The 21,772-nt window shown below is 36.7% G+C and overlaps 1 protein-coding gene across 1 annotated transcript in view; it reads left to right on the top strand.

The window, feature by feature from the left end:
- The window catches only part of GNAQ (G protein subunit alpha q), a 98,334-nt gene that overhangs the window by 62,083 nt on the left and 14,479 nt on the right, over positions 1-21,772 (top strand). The gene's annotated exons all lie outside the window — the stretch shown is intronic.

Genomic DNA, 21,772 nt, shown 5'->3' with positions numbered 1-21,772 from the left:
ATTTAATTTCTCCAAATGCACTGGGTAAGCAATATTATAATGCCTTACTATTCTACTAGTAGTATCATAATTCCAAGTTACTTCAATAGAAAATTTTCTTTTGTTTCAACAGAAAATTATTGATAGCTCAAGTAGTTGTTAGGTTTTGGTCATCTGCCTTTATAAAGGGGAAAATATGTAATTGAAAAAGACCAGAATGAAGAAAACTCCCCACACATGCTGTTTACTATTGTTCTTATAGTGAAATAACTTAAAATACATAGAAAAAAAGAATAGGTGACTTAATTCAATGTTTAAATTAAAATTCAACAGTTAATGATATTGAAAACTGAAGTTGGATATGGTTTTCTTAGAGCACTGTGCATGTCCTTTGCTGATGATTTTAAATTGCATATGATTTTCAGAGTTATGATATTCCTTTAAAACTGTGGTCTGGGAAACTGAAAATACGTAAAAAAGTTTCTTGTAAGATGAAAGTTTCTCTCTCTTTTTTTTTTTTTGGTAGCTTTGAGTTGTGATTACTGTACTGTAATTTGTGTACACAGTGTACATTACAAAAGTACTCTTGTGTACTTTTGTGTACAAAAGTACTGTTTTTTGTAGTACTTTTGTAGTACTCCAAAATGTAGCTGACAGACTTCGAATTCATTTACTTTGAAATAGTGGTCAACATTCACTGTTCCAGTGAAGTGGAGGCTAAATTTACATCCAGTTGTTACCAAGTGCATTACAATGTGTATGGAAATAACTTGTTCATTTCCCAGATTTTTTTTCTAACGGTATGATTTTCTACCATATTTACACTTATTCGTTTGCTGTTTGTGAGCTCAGTGATTGTAGTTCTTTCAGTTTATGAGTCCAACAGTAGTGATGACTTCTATTTTCAACATTTTACACTTCTTTCTCTAAGTATTAACTAAGAAGCAAAAACAGCACTAGAATATTTGTATTCTAGATCTAAGAATAAATATATTCTATAAAAAGTAGTTGTATTTTTGTCTGACTGTTCTATTACTTAACATTTTTATTTCTTTTTAAGAAGGTGGTGCAACTCTTTAAAAAGGATACAGTTTCATGTACTTTTTTCAACATGTTTGAGCCTTTTCTAAGAAAAATTTGCTCTTTCTCTGAGATGTTTTATCTCATTTTTTGATGCAATATTTTGCTGAATTACTGTCCTTATTGAGTGTTCTCAAACACTCAATATTCAAAATTTATTCTTTTTGTGTTCTTCCTTGTTTCATTTTCTTAGTGTACTAGCAAGGACAACACTAAACATTTGCTTTCCTTTTTAACTTTGTATCTTACCCTGATTTAATTACTTTATAAAGTTGTCCGGAATCCAGTTTTCTTTCCTGTATATTTCCTGTATATTTCATTATATATCTTTTGATCATCTAACATAAAATCAAACTTAAAATGCAATATTAACCACGTTGAAGACCGATTTCTAATTGTTATATTTTTCAATGTGGGATTTAGATAGCAGTCTAGATGGCCTCAAAAAAAAAACCAATTGATATATAACCACTTTTCTATAACTTTTTGTTTCAGATGTTCAGATTTTCATTTTAAAATGCTAATTAGCATTTCCATTTCCTTTTCTGAATGTATATCACACAGAGAATGTTTCTAGCTAACTGCTACTGTAATGCATATAAAATAGTATAGCACTTCCTTTTCCTGCCAAACCAAACACAGTGACTGAACTGTCTCATGGACTTGGTAATACGAGGAAACAAATCACAGTCTCCAGCAGAGCTTGGTTTTCTATGAATATAGTTCCAAGATTATTCTTAGTTCAGTTCTGCAGTTTTATTATCTGGCTAGTAGATCCAACTTAATAATTCAGTAAAGTCAAACTTAAAAATGTGGCAACCTAAACCATCCTATGATTCTGTGATTTAGTCAGGGTTCATGAAATAGGCTGATAAGAAAAGAAGTAAGAAATGTGAAGTTAGTGCAGAGAATGCTCAATTCATCCAACTGTGCCTATGTTACGGAGATGTTTTTCAGCTGTATTTTATTAGATTTGACACATACATGGTCAGATTTGAATACTACCAAATGATTGCCACATGTCACTTAATATGCCTCCTTTGTTGTTGTATGACATTCCATAAAAAATGTTGGTAGCATATATAGGGAAAGGATCAGTTTCAGTTGCAGGATTTCCTGAGTGATCCTATAAATACTAGGAACACTTTGACTTCATTTCCTTTGATAAAGCAGAGCAAGAAAATAGACATAGAGTTCTTAAGACATGTACTGAATAGCAAATTTAAATTATGCTGTAATCTTTTAATGCAACAAACATAATAAATCTCCATTTAAATTTTTAACTTTCCAGATCTAAATACTTAGATTTTTGAAGTTTAAAAAGTACATAACTTTTGTTTGTTTGGAGAGGAAGTAGCAGTAGTGACATAACAATAAGTCTTATTAAAAAGCTGCAAACACAGTAACTGAAAGATTGATTTATGCAGCAAATCTTTGGCACACATAAACTTTAGAGAGAGAGTTTTCATTATGCTTACAAAAAAGGAAGTGTTGTCAGTCATAATTCAAAAATTATTGTAGTTTAGTTACTAGAAATTGGTAAACCTATGAAATTCACATAAGGATTGCACATTTTAAATACAATTTCAGATTCTATGATTCTTTCAAATTAGCAGGTACGTCCCGAGAAAGACTCAAAACTCAGTGGAAGGTGTAGACACCACAAAAATGAGTTTGACTCATTAATGTTCCATACAGTTATTTTTGCCTCTTCCTTTTTCTCTGGTCATTGGGTTGGCAGGAGCTCTTGCAAAGGATGTGGCAGCATGGGCATACAATACACCAAACATTCCTGCTTGCCCACTCTTCCCATTATTTTCCACAACAAAACGAGCTTAAGATGCCTAAAGCTATTGGCCAGATCTACTGGCAAACAGCGTACCTCCAGCCTCCCCTCTGGATGATTACCTTTGCAGTGAAATTAACTCAAGAGTATGTGTAGTCCAGTGTGTGTTAACTTAATGACCTAATTTAGTTACAAATATGGGAGTGTTTATTCTAATGTGCTTCAGAAGTAAACCTACTACCTTGAAAATTGCAGTAGTTCACCGTGTTCCCTAGAGGACATAAATTGTCTTAATGGCTTTTCCAGTCTTCTATTCCTGGAACCTGGAATTGTAAAATATGGTAACTAGCAATCTCAACACTTGCCATCTGTTAAAATCTCAAATGCCTCACAGTCTGGGTTCAAACTAGGGCAGAGCTGGAAAATTAACATTGGAGTAGGGTAGGGAGATACAAGCTGAGTCTAGATTTGAATACATTTTGTTTGGCTTTGTTTATTTATTTACCTTTCAGAGAGAACATAGTTTCCAAAATGAATTGGGATGATCTAGGTGAAGAACTATTTACTGAATGAGCATGCCTACACTTATATTAATTGTAAGCCCTCTCAGTGTTACGAGTTTACATATGAAGAAACCATTGGTTTTGATAGGGAATGGCATCTAAAATGTGATATAATTTAGATTATTTAATAGTACAAGAGAAATACAGGAGCCACTTAATTTATTCTTATAGTAAAACTATACTCTGGTACTATACTTCTCAATGTTGATGAAAATGTGTACAAGTACAAAAAATAATGCCAAAATAATAATATTTTTTTTAAAAATCCAGTAAACAGTAATGTAAAGCCATATCATCTGTGTCAAGTAGCAAGATATTTATGGTATCTTTCAGAGGGTTACAGGTATGTAGTTCAGGAACACCTTTGCTTGTTACAGACACGACTATGAGCTGTTACAGACACTGAAACCCACAGGGTTTAGAAATTAATCTGTGAGTATAATTGCAGCAAGTGTAGCAATTAAATGATTTTTTAGTTCTTATATAAAACTCTGTGGACAGTATGCCACAGGGAAGCTCAAAGCACTTATTTCTAGCCCTGTTCCTCAAGAACTATATGATAAATGCATGCAGGTTTAAAATCAACAAAGCTTGTGAGTCAGTAAAATCTCTTGTATTGCCAAAGAGTGATCTCAGTTTGGATCTTTCTTTTTTATGCCCAGAAAAGAAGGTAGTTGTTCCAAATAAGCTTTGTCATTTTTTTCTTTCGTTGTCTTTTTTTTCTTTTTTTAATGTGATAAACAGAATAATGTGATAAACAGAAAATCTAGCTGCTAGATGTCTTCCAGACTTTCTGAAAGAAATCAGAACAGTTTAATGTCTCAAAGGGAAATCAAGGCTTACATGTCTGACTATTGGACTGTGTTTCAATAGAAGGTGAAATAGCTTGGTCTTGCAGTGCAGCAGCAAGCAAAATCTTTGTGAAGGGAGTTGTCAAATTAATCAACTCATGCACGAGGCCTCCAGCAAATAAAAAAGTTAAAAATATCTGGATAAGTATAAAGTGCTTAATGTGAGATAACAATAAAGAAAGTAGCAGTGGCTAACAGAAGGTTGTCATGAGGACAAAAATAATGGTAGCGTGGTATGGGTGAAAAATACAAGCGATACTGATAATAAAGATTCAGTGTTGAAATATACATGAATAGGTTCTTTGGTTTGTTTTTTGTGTGTGTTTTGTGTGTTTTGTTTTTTTGTTTGTTTGTTTGTTTTGTATGTGTGTGTGTTTTATTGTTTGTTCTCTCTGCAGCTTTTGAGTTTGATTTTGTCTATTTAATAATTCTACTAACCTCCACAAATTTTTGTCTGGCTCCAAAGTAGCTGAAAGGCTGTCATTCTCCAGCAGCCTATCATTACATTAACACAATCACATGTGTTTTCTTGATTATTTTTTGTGGCTAGCTCCTCTTCTTGCTGAGTAGTAGTAATGATAGCTTACATACTAATCTCAGTGTTAACTGTGATATAGACAAAGTGATCTGTTCTAACAGCATTAGTTCAGATGTTTAAAGGGAAGACATGATTTTTTTATGTTAATCAAAATTGTGAAATTATAGATTCTACTTAGAAGTAGAATGTCATTTCTCCAATATTGCATGATGCCAGGAAAACATTTTTTGTCTGGAAGGTTTTTGCTTGGCTCTTCTTTTTTTCGTTTTCTTCCTAATCTCACTTTTCAGACTAAAAACATGCATGTTTCTCATGATTCAGTATGTACAATTTATTATAAGACCTACTTCAAATCACTGGAGCTTATTTTGTTGTGGCCTTTTGAAAGTTGTGTAGTGCACATTTTGATACATGACATAGTCCATTGTGTTCAGTATTTGGTGTTTTCTAATACAGTTACAGGTTTGTACTTGCACTGGGAATTTTGAAGTATTTCCAATTGCACCGTTTAAAGCAGTGCCCTACCGGGCATTTTGTTAACTCATGCTTTTCTCCTTCTCTTTATATCCATTCTTTTCCTCTATTTTTACAACTTCCTGAACTCATGTTTCCTCTTCTAGTGTCACTGCTATCATATTAACCTTGCTGATGATGAAGATTGCACCAAAAAAAACCCAGCAAGTCTCATTCAGATGAATATGGTCTGGGAAATATGGTTTTATGATGTGTGTCTCCTGAAAATGAAAAATTAAGATTTGTATGAACCTAAAATAACCTATTTGCTTTAAATATGCAGAACAATCTGTAATGCTGTAGTTTGAACACAGGGTGAGTTTTTACTCACTGTAGCGGATCTAACATGTAGAGAATGGTTAGAATGTATGTAATCTGAATTACCTTTTAGTAAAGCACATTCCTATAATGAATTTTAAAACTTTCTGAAATACTTTCAAGTTATATTGTGTTGTTTCCTTCTCAGTCATATTTTTGGGTATGACTTTAGCATGTGACTATGTAACCAAATTGATAGTGTTTATGTCTTGAGGATCAGCCGAATGAAATGTTCATAAACTTGTTTTGACAAGCCACTTTGTATTTTTTATTTAAATCTAAAAAAACCTTAAATACAAGAAGTTAAGATTTAAAGGATTCAGTTACATTTTTAATATGGAAACTGTAATGTGATGTTTTTGTATCAGTGTTAGTTTCAGCCTTTCTTTCCCCAGTATAAAGGAAAACTGCTTAGAACATCAATCTAAAGACAATGAGCACAAGAATGAGAAAAAGAGATTTTCTCTCATTCGTAAGTCAGCTTTTCATATGTCAGACTGCTTTCTGGTTTCTTTCCTGCAGTTCTAAAACTTACCAGGTTCTTCAGATGCAGCTTTTCATTTGAGGCCTGACTCACATGACATACTTCAGTGATTGCCAAAGGTAGTCTACAGTCAAATTCAGTATTCAGCAAAAGCAATTCACATTTTAATACATAAGTGCAGAGTGTTAAGGCATTCATATCTTCTTGTTTTGGAGAAACCTTTAAGCATCTCTTCCATTGTTAAGCAGCTTATGATGGGCAGATGTCTTCTACATTGTTTGATGCCATTCTGGTACCGCTTGCAAGTTCGTGGCAAGCTGCCACTGTGACACTTGGATGAGTAATTTGCTTTCTCCCAGACTGTTTTTTTTCTGCCTGTTGCTTTTCTAACATCTTTATTCACTCATGTTGGAAGGAAGAACCAGCATTTATACAGCCAAAGCTGCTAGATAAAGAGAAAAGGGCAACTTAAAACATCTTTCTTCAGTTCTTTGGGGAAATAGGAACCCTTATCAGCCTTAAGGCTCAGTGCTTCAGTTTCTGTGTTAATAATGGTGCAATTGGTACATCTTTTGAATATGTAGTCCTAGAAGTGGACTTATCTGTAATGTGAGTGTTATACACGAAAGCAGCCACTATTTAGAGCTGTGTTTTTCAGTTATTTTTATTATTCTTTGTTTCACCCTTTGAGTTTATAGATAATAGTAAGATGTCTAGGATAGCCACATCAGCTCTAATGTACTTCTAAAATACTGGCTTAGAAATATTTTTGATAATTCCCTTGCTTCAAGCATGCAGCTATCCTTTTATAATTATTCTCTCAGGACAGTAGGAGACAACAGTGCCTACAGCATCTTTCAAAGATGTCATTTCCTTTCCTATCGCTTTCTCCTTGTTGCCATCATATTTTTTGTGATACAAGCAACAAAATACATGTATTTGCGTTAATGAAAGTAGATTTTATGTAAATTAAAGACTCTGAATTCACAGTAATCCTTAGAGGATTGCTGGGCATTTTTCAGTTTATGAAGGCTGTAATTAGGCAACACAGCCTTTTGAACTATTTACCATCATTTGTTAAATATGTCCAGTAGTTAGCTTTCCAATATGGTTTTGTAACAAGACAAAGCAAGGAGAAGAATACAACTTCCAGATTTAAGACCCTTATGGAATCTATGTAATTTATCTGATTTACATAGAATTAGTAACTTTTGCATTGTTCATTGAGTACAGATTGCAGGAGCTACTTTGATTTGGATTTCAGTAGAAAGAAATTGAGGTTGCTAAACACTTGAAAAGTGAGGGAGGTATTGTGTTATTCATTTCTTCTCTCCTTTTTCTTTTTTCTTAATGTGGAAATATCAGTACTACACCGAAATCATTACCACTAGTCCTATCCGTTGTAGAGGTGAAGAAGGTGGAGTGTGTTTTGAGGCTCTTAACAATAAAGCACTTCTTTTTTTTCCAGATTGAAGATTTTGCTTACAATTACAGGAGTATAGTGGCTGGGAGGTATGATATGTATGATGTATCAGGACTTACAAAATTTGTTGTTTCCCATTAAAATAATGTTATATGAGAGAATGAAATCTCTTAATAGCATTGAGAGCCCAACCATAAATACATGCTTACCTTAATTGTATGAAAATTTGACAAGTCTTCTACGTTAGTGGAATCAAAATATGATTTCTGAGGAAGAATAACACTTATGTTTCCTTCTCAAAGGCTCATGTTTTAATAAGTCTTCTAAATGGGATTCACATAACCTAAATTTTGAAGTTGAAACTGTGTTTGTGACCATGTGCAGAAGGCTGAAACTGCTTTTGCAGGGGAGCAGCCACAGTAGTGTGCTTAGGCAGAGCCTTTTGTTCTTATCCAGATTCTGTTCTTTTTGTATTTTTTTTTTCTCCTTCATTATTCTTGAGTCACTGCTGGCTCTCAGCAGCAAACAGTGCAAACATTTCTGGCTTTTTGCTGCTTAAATTGAAAAGAGGGTGTTCTGCAAAGAGCGTTAAGACTTTCTGACCTCAGATGGGTTTCTTAGTTTTTCCCATTTGAAATTGAGTGATTTTACTGCTCTGTGGTAAACAGTATCTGAAAAGTATTTGCTTTTTTCAGTATCTGAAAATTTGCTAATGAAAATTTACTTTGAATTTAATACTTCTCCTGAACTACTGGGTTAATTACTGGGATTTTTGAATTTCTCTTTCTCCATCACAGAACCTCTGACTGAGGAAGATTTTTCTGTATTGTGAAAAGTAGAGTTTTGAAAAAGGAACTGTAATTTGTGTCCATGGGAAGAAAAAGAAGTGGTTACTTCTTGGAAAGCAAAATTTGATTTTCTATTTTCTAAATGAGATCTTTTTAGTTTAAAAAGAAAGTTCTTAAATTTAAAACAGTGCAGTACACAGCAGATTGACAGTTACAGTGGTTAGTTCTATAAAAGGAAATTACTGAAAGGAAGAAGATGCAGGAGAAACAGCCTTGTGAAATTATGGATTCTGGGTGTCCTTTTTCCCATGCCACAAATGAGAGAAAGTTTAGTTTTCTTTGAACTGTGCCATGAATTGCTTACCTTTCTACTAAGATATTTTTATTAGTTTGTTATACGCTTAAAGATAATTCACCAGAGTTACAGCAATGAAGTGAAGCTACTTTAAGTCCACTGCCAGTGAATTTTGGTTAAGAACAGTTGTGACAGCTTCACAGAAATAGCAATTGAGAATATTTCTGTCAAGTAAAAAGTTCTACATTAGTATGCTCTTTTCTGAGTCAACTTATGATTGTGTTTTGATCATAAAATTCTAATAACATTTCCAAGTAGGAACTGTGCTCATGCTGATTAAGGAAGAGAATGGTGTCTCGTCTCTTGCCCTGCTGAAGTTCTCTCTTAATTGACTGAGGAAGTTAGTACAAGGATTTCAGCAAAATTCTAACTACTATTTCTCACAGCATTCTTCTGGACAGAATGTCCAGCATATAGCTAGAGAAGTACGTAGTATGATGGATAGACAATTGGCTGATAGATAGTTGGCTGACAGGTTGTTCTTTAATGGGTTTACATGAGGCTGACAACCAGTTACTAGTGGGGTTTCCAGGGCTCCATTTTATGGCCAGTTCTCTTCAGAGTTTTCTTAAATGCTTTGGATGCTGTACTCAAATTGCATACTAATTAAGTTTGCAGACGATGATAATTTAGGAGGAACTGTTTGCTCCCTCCAGGGTAGAGATGTCCAGCAGAGAGATCTTATAAATTAGAGGGCTGGGCAGTCGACAACTGCATGAAGTTTATCAACAGCAAATGCCACAAAGTCTGTCCCTGGAATCGGACGTCCCTGCATATGTGTATGGAGTGGAGACAAGAGGGTGGAGAGTAGCTCTGCAGAAAAGGATCTTTTGTTGATAGTAAGTTGAATATGAGCCAGCGGTGTGCCTGTACCTGGAGTGCACCAGGCCCTGCCCTACCAGTGAGTGAGAGGAGGGGCTGTCTGCTCTGCTCTGTGCTCTGCGGCCTCACCTACAGCACTGGGTGCAGCACTGAGTGTCACAGTATAAGGACATAAAGCTTTTAGAGAGCTACAAAGGTGATGAAAGGTCTAGATGACAAGATGTACAAGGAGTGGCTGAGGTCCCTGGGTCTGTCCAGCCCAAAGCAGGACAGGCTTAGGGGAGGCCTGATGGTGGCTGCAGCTCCTCACAGGGAGCGAAGGGGCAGCACTGAGCTCTGTTCTCTGTGATAGCGACAGGGCCAGAGGGAACGGCATGGAGCTGTGTCAAGGGAGGGGCAGCTGGGGGTTAGGGACAGGTTCTGCACCACAGCACTGTGGGCAAGGAACAGCTTGCCCAGGGCAGTGGGCATGGCGCCATGCTGTTGAAGTTCAAGGAGCATTTGGACAGTACTCCCATACAGAGGGCTTGATTTTTTTGTGGTCCTGTGCCATGCCAGGGGTTGGATTTGGTGATCCTTGTGCATCTCTTCCAACTCTGGATATTCTGTGATTCATGATCTTATATTTGATTTCAGAGGATGTTTAAGGACAGCAGCGGTAGCATACCTAAATAGAGGGACTGCCAGGTGCTGACCAACAGGACATCCAGTCCTTAGCCATCATTTTTTAGAGTGACCGTGGAGTTGCTGTATTTTTTTGGTTGGCAGCATTTTAATTCCTTCCTTCCAGCTCTTTTTTGCTTAGCTTGAAAGTCATGTCCGAGCCTGCCTACAAACATGTTGCAGTGTTTCTGATACAGTGTTGTTTTTTTTAAATGAGTTCAATTTCATGAAAGCGAAATAGTATAATGATTGAATGGAGATAAATATTATTCACTGTTAGAAGAATTTGCAATTAATTTTAGGCCTGATTTAAAGTGTGTAGTTACTTTGTCCAAAAAAAGGCACTACAGACTTTTTTTTTGTATTTAGAAGAAGATACATGCCCACTGAGGGAAATAGCAATTATGATAATAGGGTTGGCTGGTATTGGATCAGAGCACTAGTGCTTTGCTGACTTTTTCAACATCGTCCTTTCTTGTTTCTTAAGGGAAATTAATGCTATCTTCAGTTTTATGGACTAATTGCAGACTAGTTCTGTTAACTGTCTGGTTCAGTTATTACTATAGTAATTTGCATTAATAGTAATTCCAGTTCAAAAGTAATTGTGTGGGATAACTTTGTGCTGATTTCTTAAGTAGTTTGTCTGTGTCTGATAGGACATGTGAATACAGTAGATAATGCCTTTGAATGCTACTTTTTTTTTTTTTCCCTGTCGTAGCAAGATGTAGCACAAACAGCCTATTTGCCAATACCAATAGCTTTGTTAATTAACTCAGTAAATTTGTCTTGAAAATTTCCTGGGAATCTGCTTTAGACATTTCTGAAAGAATTAAAAAGGTGCTGCATCTGAAGCATTTATGGCTACATAGAACTTTTTGTCTCTAGGGGATTTGATGTGTTATGTCAATATGTGACCTTTGACTTTGTTGCTCCAGAGCACAGCAGAATTAGGTGACTAAGTATAGAAATCTTTCTGCACTAATAAAAACAACACACAGTTTTTCCCAGTAGACTATGTTGCTTCTTTGCAGCCCTTCTTACTCAGTTACCAAAAGCCTCTTTCAGGTACAATTTCATCAAATTGTAGAAAAAAACCCTAGGTTTTGCTTTTCTTTGCATACATTTAACTGTAACTGAAAACATGGGCTTCCATAAGCCATTTCGGTTACTAAAAACCAAACCTACTATAGTCCAGAAAAACCTGTTTCCTCTAATTTAACGATTAGTTGTACAGTTTTAAGGACCATGTTCTGTTTTTGGCAAACATCTTGGGAAGAGAATCCATTTATGCTTTGGCAGATATAAGCTGTCCCAAATGACTGCTGAAAGAACTGTTGTGACCTTGCTCTGTAAATATTGATCATTTTGAGATACATATTAATTATGTTAATTCAGAGTGTGTCATTTTATACACACCAGATAATTCAAAAAAAAAAAAAAGCTTTTCAAGCTCTTATTAGTACAGATTTCATTTCTGTGATTTCTCTGATGGAGTGTTGTGTTTGTCATCCTTCCTAATGGTTGCAACTATGTTTCAGGAGACTGATGTTTTGCCTTGAAAGAGGAGTCAGGAGTGCTTTGCTGTCCTTTAAATAAACTCTTCTTGGCATCTGATTAGAGCCAGTAGAAATATGGTATGTTTCTAGGAACAAAAAGATCATACCTACTTTATAAAGAAGCTGTCACTTTTTTAGGTCACACATGGCACAAACCCTCTTTTTTTTTTTTTTTCCCTTTCTTCCCATTTTATTCTCCCTGACGGCATGTTTCAAATAGTTACTCATCACAAGGTTATATGTCTGTGGTTTCTCTTGAGAAAATGATGTTGGGTTGCTATCTTTAACGGCTTGGGGCAAAATTCATTCTTGTGTGACCCTATTCAAGAGGAACAGCTTTTCATCTGAGATTAAATGTTGCCCCTTTCTGCAGTTTTGCCAGTTCATTACTCTAGATATCAAGAGGTTAATGAAAGCCTCCAAAAGAAGTAAGTGATACTGTATAATGTAGCTTTGTATGCCCAGAATAAGACTGAAACTCATTTTTAAAAATTTCGTGTCCAAGAAATCAGATAGTTGTTTAGAAAGACAGTCTTCCTGGTTGAAGAACACACAGTTGCAACCACTTAAGTTTGTTGCAATTTTTTGCAGAGGAAAATTTCTTCTGGAGTTGGTCATTATTTTAAAAGGGACCCTCCCAGTCTTCTGATACTTCTAGAAATGCTTTTGAAATTGTGTTCTTTGTTATGTATTAGTCAGCAGAGGGCACTCTTTTCCTTTAAGAATAAAAAATAGTATGACCTATTTTTCTTTGCAGTAGTACTTTATAAAAAATTAGAGATTATATGTGTGAAACTGAAAACTGATACAATGTAATTCTGTAGAAGATTACTTTTAATGCAAATACTTTAATGTGTTACTCTTCTGAGTTGAAACACAAGGATGAGGACTTGATTTAAAAAAAAAAAAACAAACAACAAAAAAACCAAAACAACAACAAAAAAAAGAACCTACTTTTCCCCTAAATATCAGACAGTGGAACTTATGCAGTTCCTTCATGTAAACAATTGAATTTCTAAACTGTCTGAAACAAAATAACTGTTACCTCTATTACTTCTTTCACTTATAGCTACCTAAATCTGTGAAGTCAAGCAAAGTTGTTATTCTTCTGATCCTTAAGAGTCTGTGTTATACAGTGTTCATTCAGGCTTTGCACAGGAGTGAGGCTCAAGCAACAGTTCTGTGCATGTGTACATTTCTTAAGTGGAGTTCACATAGATCAGCATTGTCATTTTTTTATGTTCTTACTCTTGCACTGCAGTGCTTGACAGAGGTATTGAATTATTATGGGGTTGTGAAATACAGCCAGTTGTTTTTCTTGAAAATCGAATGAAAATTTTAGCATATTCATCTTTGTATAACTTATTCTACCATCAATCCTGCTACATCATATGGAAAACTATTACTGCAGAAAAGTTTGATATTTCTTGTTGTATTATTACTGACCACCATTCTTCAAAAACACATAGAAGGTCATGAAGACTACTATCAAGCTCTCATAGGGAAAGCATTAGTTAAAAATTGCAGTTATTTATCTTAGATTCTTAAGAAGTCATTTTAGAGAGACTGGCAGTTGAATTCACTAACTTGTCTTTCATGATTTTTGTATCCATTAATATTTTTATCTATGGGCAAAGTATATAAGAGATGCTCCTTAAGAAGGGCTGTGAGTGAGCAGTTTTGGTTTGTTTATTACCACGTGGTCCAATTCTTCAACTATTGTTTCGTGATTAATAGCATGTCAGATGCATGTTGTTGAACCGTGCATGTTAACAAGCTTTGGTGGACCAGAAAATACATCCCTGACTCTGGGATTGGTGCTGATCTCTGTTCAATGTTGCTGAAAGCAATTCTATGCCTGCCCCAGTTTGTACCAGCTATATATAACGGAACATGTTATTTGAGTTTTTTAGCTTCAAGTGTGACTGTCTTCTGCCTCTATCACCTTATTTAATTATGTAAGCTTTATGCAGTAGTTTTACTAACACTTACCTGAACTGTTAGCTGCTGTAACGCTAAAAAGCAATCCATTAGTTCCCATTTATGTTGTGTATATATGAACTGGTTTAGCTAGTTCAAGAAAAAGATTGTATATTTGCTAACATGTTTTTATCATAAATATTAGTGCAGTTAATGCATGATATGGATGTACAGAACTCAAAATTATTCTTCAAAAAGATAAAGCCATGGATACCATGGATTTTTTTTCTGAAAACATGACTGTATGTGCATTGTTAGGTGTTTTTGAAAATAGTTGTTGATAGTGCTATCTTTATATGGAGCAGAAATCTGGATAATTTGTGTAAACTACAACCGTGGTTGAGGGGGAAGATCTTGCAAGTTCTTGCTTAGATTGATTTAGATCTGAAATGTTTTTAATTTAATTTCTGTCACTGCAGATCTGAGTTAATTAGGAAATAGGTTTTACCAGTAGAAAAAAAATATACTCACTTGGGTGCGCCAGTTGGTAATTATGACGGCTTCAGTAGAATGCAAATAGTTGCTGGTGGCTACATGCAGGAAAAGAAGTCTGGATTTAGTTTTATGTTCAGATTAACAATGTCAAAATTCATATGGCTACAATTCAGTTTTTTTCTAAACTTCAGTAAGGGATTCTTTACCAATATTTTCCATTATTTCCTTGGGAAACTTATTATTTATTTGAATTGGGAGATTCAGGATATTGTCAGTACAAGCTGAGGTAAAAAAGAATAGCACAGCCCTGCAAAGAAAAATTTGGAGATGTGGATGGGAAGCTGGACATGTGCCAGTGGTGTGCCCTTGTAGCCCAAAATGCCAACCGTATCCTGAGCTGCATCCTGTCCCTCTGCTCTGATTAGACCTCACCTGGAGTATTGTGCCCATGTGTAATATCTTCAGTGCAAGAGAGACACAGATCTGTTGGAGTACATCCAGAGGAGGACCACACAAATAATGCAAGGGATGGAACACCACCTCTATGAGTACAGGCTGAAAAAGCTGAGGCAGTTCAGCCTGGAGAAGAGAAGGCACTGAGAACACCTAATAGCCACCCTTCAGTATGTAAATGGGGCTATAAGAATGTAGGGGATACTCTTCACTAGTATGGCATGTGCTTTACTTGCTACTCTTTTTTCTTAAAAGTAAAAATCCTAAACTTGCTGAATTAATGGAATAAAATGGCAGTTGACTGATCCGTAAGAGGTTTCTGAAAGTAACTATAAGTCACTAAGGGTTTTATTCAAGGCGTAAAGCTGTTTGTTTTTCTGGAGTCCTCACACAAGAAGATGAATTTTCAGTTCATATATCAGAAAAACAGTGGTTAGCTGTGCAATTTCAGGTCAAATGTATAAAAATTTCAGCTGGGGTGGTTGGTGATTATAAAGTCTAGTTTATAAGTTACCCATTTAGGCAGAGAGATTCCTGGATTGCTAGAATGTGTAAGGTCAATCATACTGTGTGTTCTAGTACAGTGGCACTAAATTGATATTACATGTTGTTATGGACTAGAATTCTGCTTGTATGCCAGTCTTTTGGTTATTTGTGGTGAAATGTCTTTCTGTAAATTAATCTCGGGTCCTAATGAGTTTCATTTCACCAATTTCAGATTTCACTTACTCTTTGAAAAAAGAATACATCTGTGTTATTGATACATTTATATTGGTTTTATTTGCTAATGTGAAGGCCAGGTAACCAGATGTTTATACATAGAATATGAGAGCTGGACAGTAATTGGAAAAATGATTATGCGCTTTTGTTGTCCCATAATGTCATTTGCATTAGCAATAGTCTCTGCGTTTGAGCTTTGGGCTCTTTAGACGTTGTTACTTTTACACAGTGCAGTGTGCTTCTGTAGTTGAATCCTCCAGTACCTTTCCCTAAATAAAGAATACATTCTACCTTATTGGAGAGCATCTCATTTTTCATAAAGGAAAACAACATAGAAGGAAATAGCCTTAGGTTGTGCTAGGGGTGATTCAGGTTGGATGTTAGGAAAAATTTCCCCGAAAGAGTGGTCAGGCTCTGGAAAGGTCTGCCCAGAGAGGTGATGGAGTCACTGACACAGGAGACGTTCAAGAAATGTTTAGATGTTGTTCTGAGGAACATGGTTTAGTGGAACTGGATGGCATTGTAGGTCTTTTCCAACATTGGTGATTCTTTGAGTCTGGATACTTAATTTTCTAACTCACTGTATTTCTGATAGAGTTATTCATACAGGATAAACTAGTTTCCAGGGAGTAACACAGCATAATAACATCAGAAAAAAAATGGTTTTGTTGCTATTGAAGGCTTTTGTTTATAGACAGAGGATCAGAAGTTTTAGGAGAGACTAGTAGGATAGTATCTCTCTCAGACACTTCCAAGAGAATCTTCTAGAAGGACATAAAGCTTTGTGAAACATTTTTTTTCAAAGTTTGTAACAATAATATGACTTTTAAGATAAAGTTTCTAAAGGCTTAGCAATACTGTGTATGTAGAAATTGTGATATAAGTCTAGATAAAATCTCACTCAAATTTTCTGTTTGAAGCCCTGTAGCAGTGGCATGTTTATCTTCCAACTCTGATGCAGTTTATCAAAAGTAAATTAAAAAATCAAGAAAAATCAGGGCTTTGATGGCAGTGTACAAATGAAGTTCTAATTTATTGTGCTTCTTCCAAAGGCCTCTCTAAGTCTTAGTAAAAACAAATAAATAAGCCTCATATGTGTGCATATGACTTTCTTTCATTATTGCAGTGTTTTAATATTAAAAATTATTACAGCTAGAGTTTAATGATCCATTTTGAATGGATTTAGTTTGCAACTTAAGTTATAAGATTTTTATTTAAATTTTGCTTTTTTTGTAGTGAGTCAGGATACATTATCTTAAGCTTTTTACAGAAATTCTGGTAACAGAAAAATTTTCCTGATCCAAACTGAATTTTTCAGATTCTGTTCAGTATCCAGGGAATTCTTTTTCAATAAGCTAATGCTATTTTTAATTTTCTAAGATCAGAATGTGAAACATGAAAAGATACTAATTCTTATTTAGGTAGTTTGATACCCTAGTAATCTTTTTCAGTAATTGAAAGATGGTTAAGCCTTTTAGAGCAATTCATAGCACGATGTACTATATACAGTTCTTTAGTATTAGCACATCATGAAACCTCTTCTCTGTTTAGCCTAGTTCTGTGCTCCAGAGTTGCTCAAAGGAAGCAGTGTTCTCTTTACAGTCCTTTTCTGAATTGTTTTTGTTAATGCTATGTAAGTACACTTTCCAACCGGGAAATGATTATCATTCCTGTTTTCTGGCATGGTAAGGAACATATCCCACAGCCATTTAGTTTTCAAGAGAGTGAAACAGAATAGTAGTATTATTCTTATTGAATGTTATACCTCTTTGAAATATCTAAAGGTTTACAGGATAATCTCCAGTACAGCATGCCTTAATATACAATTCCATAAGGGAACAGGGAGTATTTGTATTAGCCACACTTGTAGATGACAAGTCATCAGGTTCATGAGTCATGACTCATAATTCCTGTTAAACTGGTATAAGTAATCATTTCTGCTTTTAAGCTGCATTATCAATAGTTGTTTTGTTTGGCAAATATGTGATCATGGTGGTAGCTTTGTAATAATTTTGATTCAGCTACTAGACTTCTTGGATCTGGTCGCAAGCCATTGCACTTAATTATGCAATCAGTGTAAACTTTAGAATTCAAACCTAACTTCTCTATCATTTATCCCTTAGTTACTGACCGCCAAACACTTATAGCCACAGGTTTTTTCTAATGGGTTTATGAAATCCTTCTACAAAACAGAAAACATATATTAAGATGGTCTTTTCTATGTGAGATAATTCTTCAAACGAGCATCTTAATATCAATTAGTTCTCAGAAACTATTAATAAAAAACAACCTTGCCTGCTGCATCTCAAGTATACTGCTTTCTCTTGTGGATGTAGAATTCCAGAGTAATTGGACTACATTTCTGCTGATCCTTTATTACATAAATTACTCATCAACTGGAGTGCTACTGTGCAAAAATTACAAGAATTATATCAAAAGGAGTATAAAAAAACTGAACCTTTTTCCAAGCTTACTAAAGCACTGGTTGCAGTCACTGTTGAGAATACTCCAGGAGACATTGTCAAAAGCTTTGCTGTAGACTACATCCACAGCCTTTCCCTTATCCACTAGGTGAATCATCTGGTCATAGAAGGAGATGTGGTTGATAAAGTACTAGCTGCCTTGCATGAACCCACGCTGGTTGGGCCTAATCTTGTTGTCCTTTACATGCCATGGCCATGTGATCATCTTTAAGATGATCTGCTCCATAACTTTCCTCAATACCAAGGTCAGGCTGACAGGCCTGTAATTTTCCAGATCCTCCTTACAACCCTTCTTGTAGGTGGGAGTCAGGTTGGCAACACTCCAATCCTCTGGGACCTCTCTGGTTGGTCACGAATACTGATAGATGGTGGAAAGCAGCTTGGCAGTCACCTTTTTCAGCTCCCTCAGCAGCCGTAGGTGGATCCCATCTGGCCCCATGGACTTGTGGCAGTCCAGGTGGAGTAGAAGATCTCTTGTTTCCAACTGAATTATGGAACGTTTATTCTTCTCCCCAACTCAGACTCCCAGATCAGGAGGATAACTGGTCTGACTTTTGTAGGCAGACATAAAAAAGGCATTGAGAACCTCAGCCTTCTCTTTATCCTCCATGGTGGCATTCCCTGCCACTTCATAGTAAAGGCTGAAGATTTTCCTTAGCCCTCCTCTCACTGTTAATATGTTTGAGAAAAAGATGCTATTCTCTTTTACCCCAGCAGCCAAGTTAAGTTCAAGCTGGACTTTTACCTTTCTAATTTTCTCCCTGCACATCCTAACAACTTCTTTGTACTGTCCCCAAGTTACCCATCCCTTCATCTACAAGAGATATATTCTTATTCTCCTGGAGCTTCAGGAGAAATTCCCTTTTTGGGAACTTTTTGGTTGTCTTCCTCATTAGTTCATCTTGCGGCAAATAGGTATAGCTTGCTCCTGCATCTTTAAGACTTCGTTCCTGAGGAGTGACCAGCCTTCTGGACCCCTTTACCTTTCAGAACTGAATCCCAAGGGGCCTTCCCTACCAGTGGCCTGAACAGTTCAAAGTCCATCCTCCAGAAGTCCAGGGTAGCAGTTTGTTGACTTCACCAAGAATAGAGAATTCTACCATTTAGTAGTCTCTGCTTAAGAGACTAGCTCCCAGCCAGCTGTGTCTACACTCTAGAAACGTCCTAAACGTTTTCTTCTTTTGATACAGGTGAGACCCATCAGCAGAAATCGAGCCAGGCACAAGTAAACTGGCCTATGGTAAAAATAAATAAATAAATAAAATAAAAAATAAAAAATTCTTGTAATTGCCCAGCCTCTCAGCCACGTATTTATGAGAGATGAGTTTTCATACTCCTCTCTGTATCACATTCTGCCACTGGAGGCATAGAGGAAAATATGACCTGTGTCATATTTGTCCACAAATATGTCCACTCTGTCCACTAACCACCCTAGTCCTCTGAAGTCCTTTTATTAAATCCTAGGGCTTCTCTCAGCACCTTCATCACTGACAGCCTGAACTATCAATAAGGGATAATAATCAGAGGTGTAAATTAGACTAGGAAGTTTAGGAAGTTCCTAGAAATATGCCTGACCCAGGCCCCAGAGAAACAGCGCACTCTACTATGAGTAGAGTCAGGCCAACATATAGGGATATCCATTTCTCTCAGAAGGGAGGTGCCTATGGCAGGCACCCTCTTTTCCTTCTTGGTGGGAGCAATCTCAACATGAGGAGTCAACCACCTCACTCTAGCCTCCCTCACAGGTGGACTTCTGACTGTATCCTCACACACCTCTCCCTAAAATTCCAGATCCTCAAATCTATTATGTGGGGACAGGGACACCTGGGGAACTGAGGTGGGTCAAGATGGAGTTGCCTGTAGTGTTGATTAGTCCTTAGATATATTTTCTTGCAAGTAATTAGAGTGCTAAAATCAAAAATAGTATTTGTAATTAGCTGCTGATCTTAGTGGAAGGAAACTAAAGCCATTAAGTAATGGTATTAACACCCCACGTCCATGGTTGATTCTTCTTCTTCATTAAATTCTTACTTCTCTACCTCACAAGGGTAGGATTACTTTTGACTTTTTTCAACAAGGCCAACCACAAGGTCCTGTACTTGGGCCAAGACAATTACAGGCACAAATGCAAGTTGGGTGGAGAACGGCTTGTGAGCAGCCCTTGAGCAGGATTTGGGGGTCTTTCTTGTTGAAAGACTCAACATGAGCTTGGGCAGTGTGTGCTTGCACCCCAAGCAAACATTGAAGACCAGCTGTATCCTGGATTGCATCAAGGGTAATGTGACCAGTGGGTCAAAGGAGTGATTTCTATCCTTCTACTCTGCTCTCATGAGACCCAGTCTGAAGTACTGAGTCCTATTCTGGGGCTCCCAACACAAAAGGACATCAAACTGTTGGAGTGGGCCCAAAGGAGGGCCATAGTGGTGATGAGAGGACTGGAGAACCTCCACTATGATGACAGGCTGAGAGAGTTGTGGCTATGTAGGAATTTCTCAAAGTTTGCACAAGCTGAGTCCAACAAATGCTCACACAGAAACCGAAAGAACATCATACACAAATTTGTCAGGACATGCAGAATCAAGAGAAGGCTGAAGGTGTTCTTGGATTGCATCATTACTGGTGATTATGTTACCACTGTGAACTGGAGTCAAAATGACATGGAGTCAAGATGATATGGAGCGACAACATATGAATTCCTTACCAAAGAATAAGTTCAAGACACAGCTCTCAGTTTGTAAAGAGATGTGCACTATGGGGTAGGAAAGAGGCGATCCCTGATGCTTCTGGATTTCCTGGAGCCCAAACAAATTGTCTGCTCTGAGTGCTGCATCATGACTGACTACAATGAAGGCTTGAGTTTCCAAATTTAGGCCAGAGAAGCTATGACAGTGCTGTCATAGCAGGTGTGAAAGTGTGTCACCTCTGTGGTGCACTTTTTTATGAGGGTGGTATGCAGGTTTTTGCTTACTGTAAGAATGATCTGTATAAAAGCTAGCAAAAGATATTGAATGACAAAGATTCTCAAAGTGAAAAACATTATCTGTAAGAGAACATAGCACTTCTGGGAACAAGAAGACACAGCTAAGGCTTAGTAAAGATTTGAAATCGATATGAAGGCACATTATCTGTCTGGGCAATGCTCTCAGACTTATGGTCTGATTTTTAAGTGGTATTCTTCGGAGCCAGGAGCTGGACTGAGTGATATCTGGATCCCTTCCAAATCAGGGTATTCTGTGATTCTACTTTTTTAAAAAGAAATAGCACTGTTGTGGAGAGCTGTAGAACAGTAGAGTACAAGTTCTCATGAGTCTACTCAAAGGAAACAGAAACAGTGTTCGTTTGAGAGGTATTCATCATTTTAAAAGCTGAATTCATTTTCTGATGGATATTACTTACTGGCATATAGTGTAGTTTATTTCATAAGATTTAACTGTGGTCCCAAGTCATATTAGTTGAATGGCAGAACACACAAAACTGATAAAAGAAATAGTGCAATGTCTTGGAAAACTGCAGTGTAAGTCTAGGTTGATAACTGAATAAAGTTTCGGGGGATGCTGAGAAGGCAGAGATACTGAATGCCTTCTTTACTTCCGTCTTCAGTGAAAAGGCTCTCCCGCAGGAATCCCACACTGTAGAGGTTAGTGAGGGGGTCTGGGGAATGGGAGACTTCCCTTTAGTCAGGAAAGAGGACGTGCATGAGCGCCTAGGCAGTACTAAGGTCCACAAGTCCATGGGACCTGATGGGGTGCATCCACGGGTGCTGAGGGAGCTGGTGGAGGTCATTGCCGAACCGCTCTCCATCATTTTTGAGAGGTCTTGGATAACAGGGGAGGTCCCTGAAAACTGGAGGATAGCCAATGTCACTCCGGTCTTCAAAATGGGCAAGAAGGAAGATCCGGGTAATTATAGGCCTGTCAGCCTCACCTCCGTCCCTGGAAAGGTGATGGAACAGCTTGTGCTGGATACCATCTCCAGACAACTG

This window comes from Meleagris gallopavo, chromosome Z, assembly GCF_000146605.3.
Source record: "Meleagris gallopavo isolate NT-WF06-2002-E0010 breed Aviagen turkey brand Nicholas breeding stock chromosome Z, Turkey_5.1, whole genome shotgun sequence".
NCBI lineage: Eukaryota > Metazoa > Chordata > Aves > Galliformes > Phasianidae > Meleagris > Meleagris gallopavo.
Note: the sequence above shows the minus strand (reverse complement) of the source record. Positions and strands in the feature narration are given on the sequence as shown.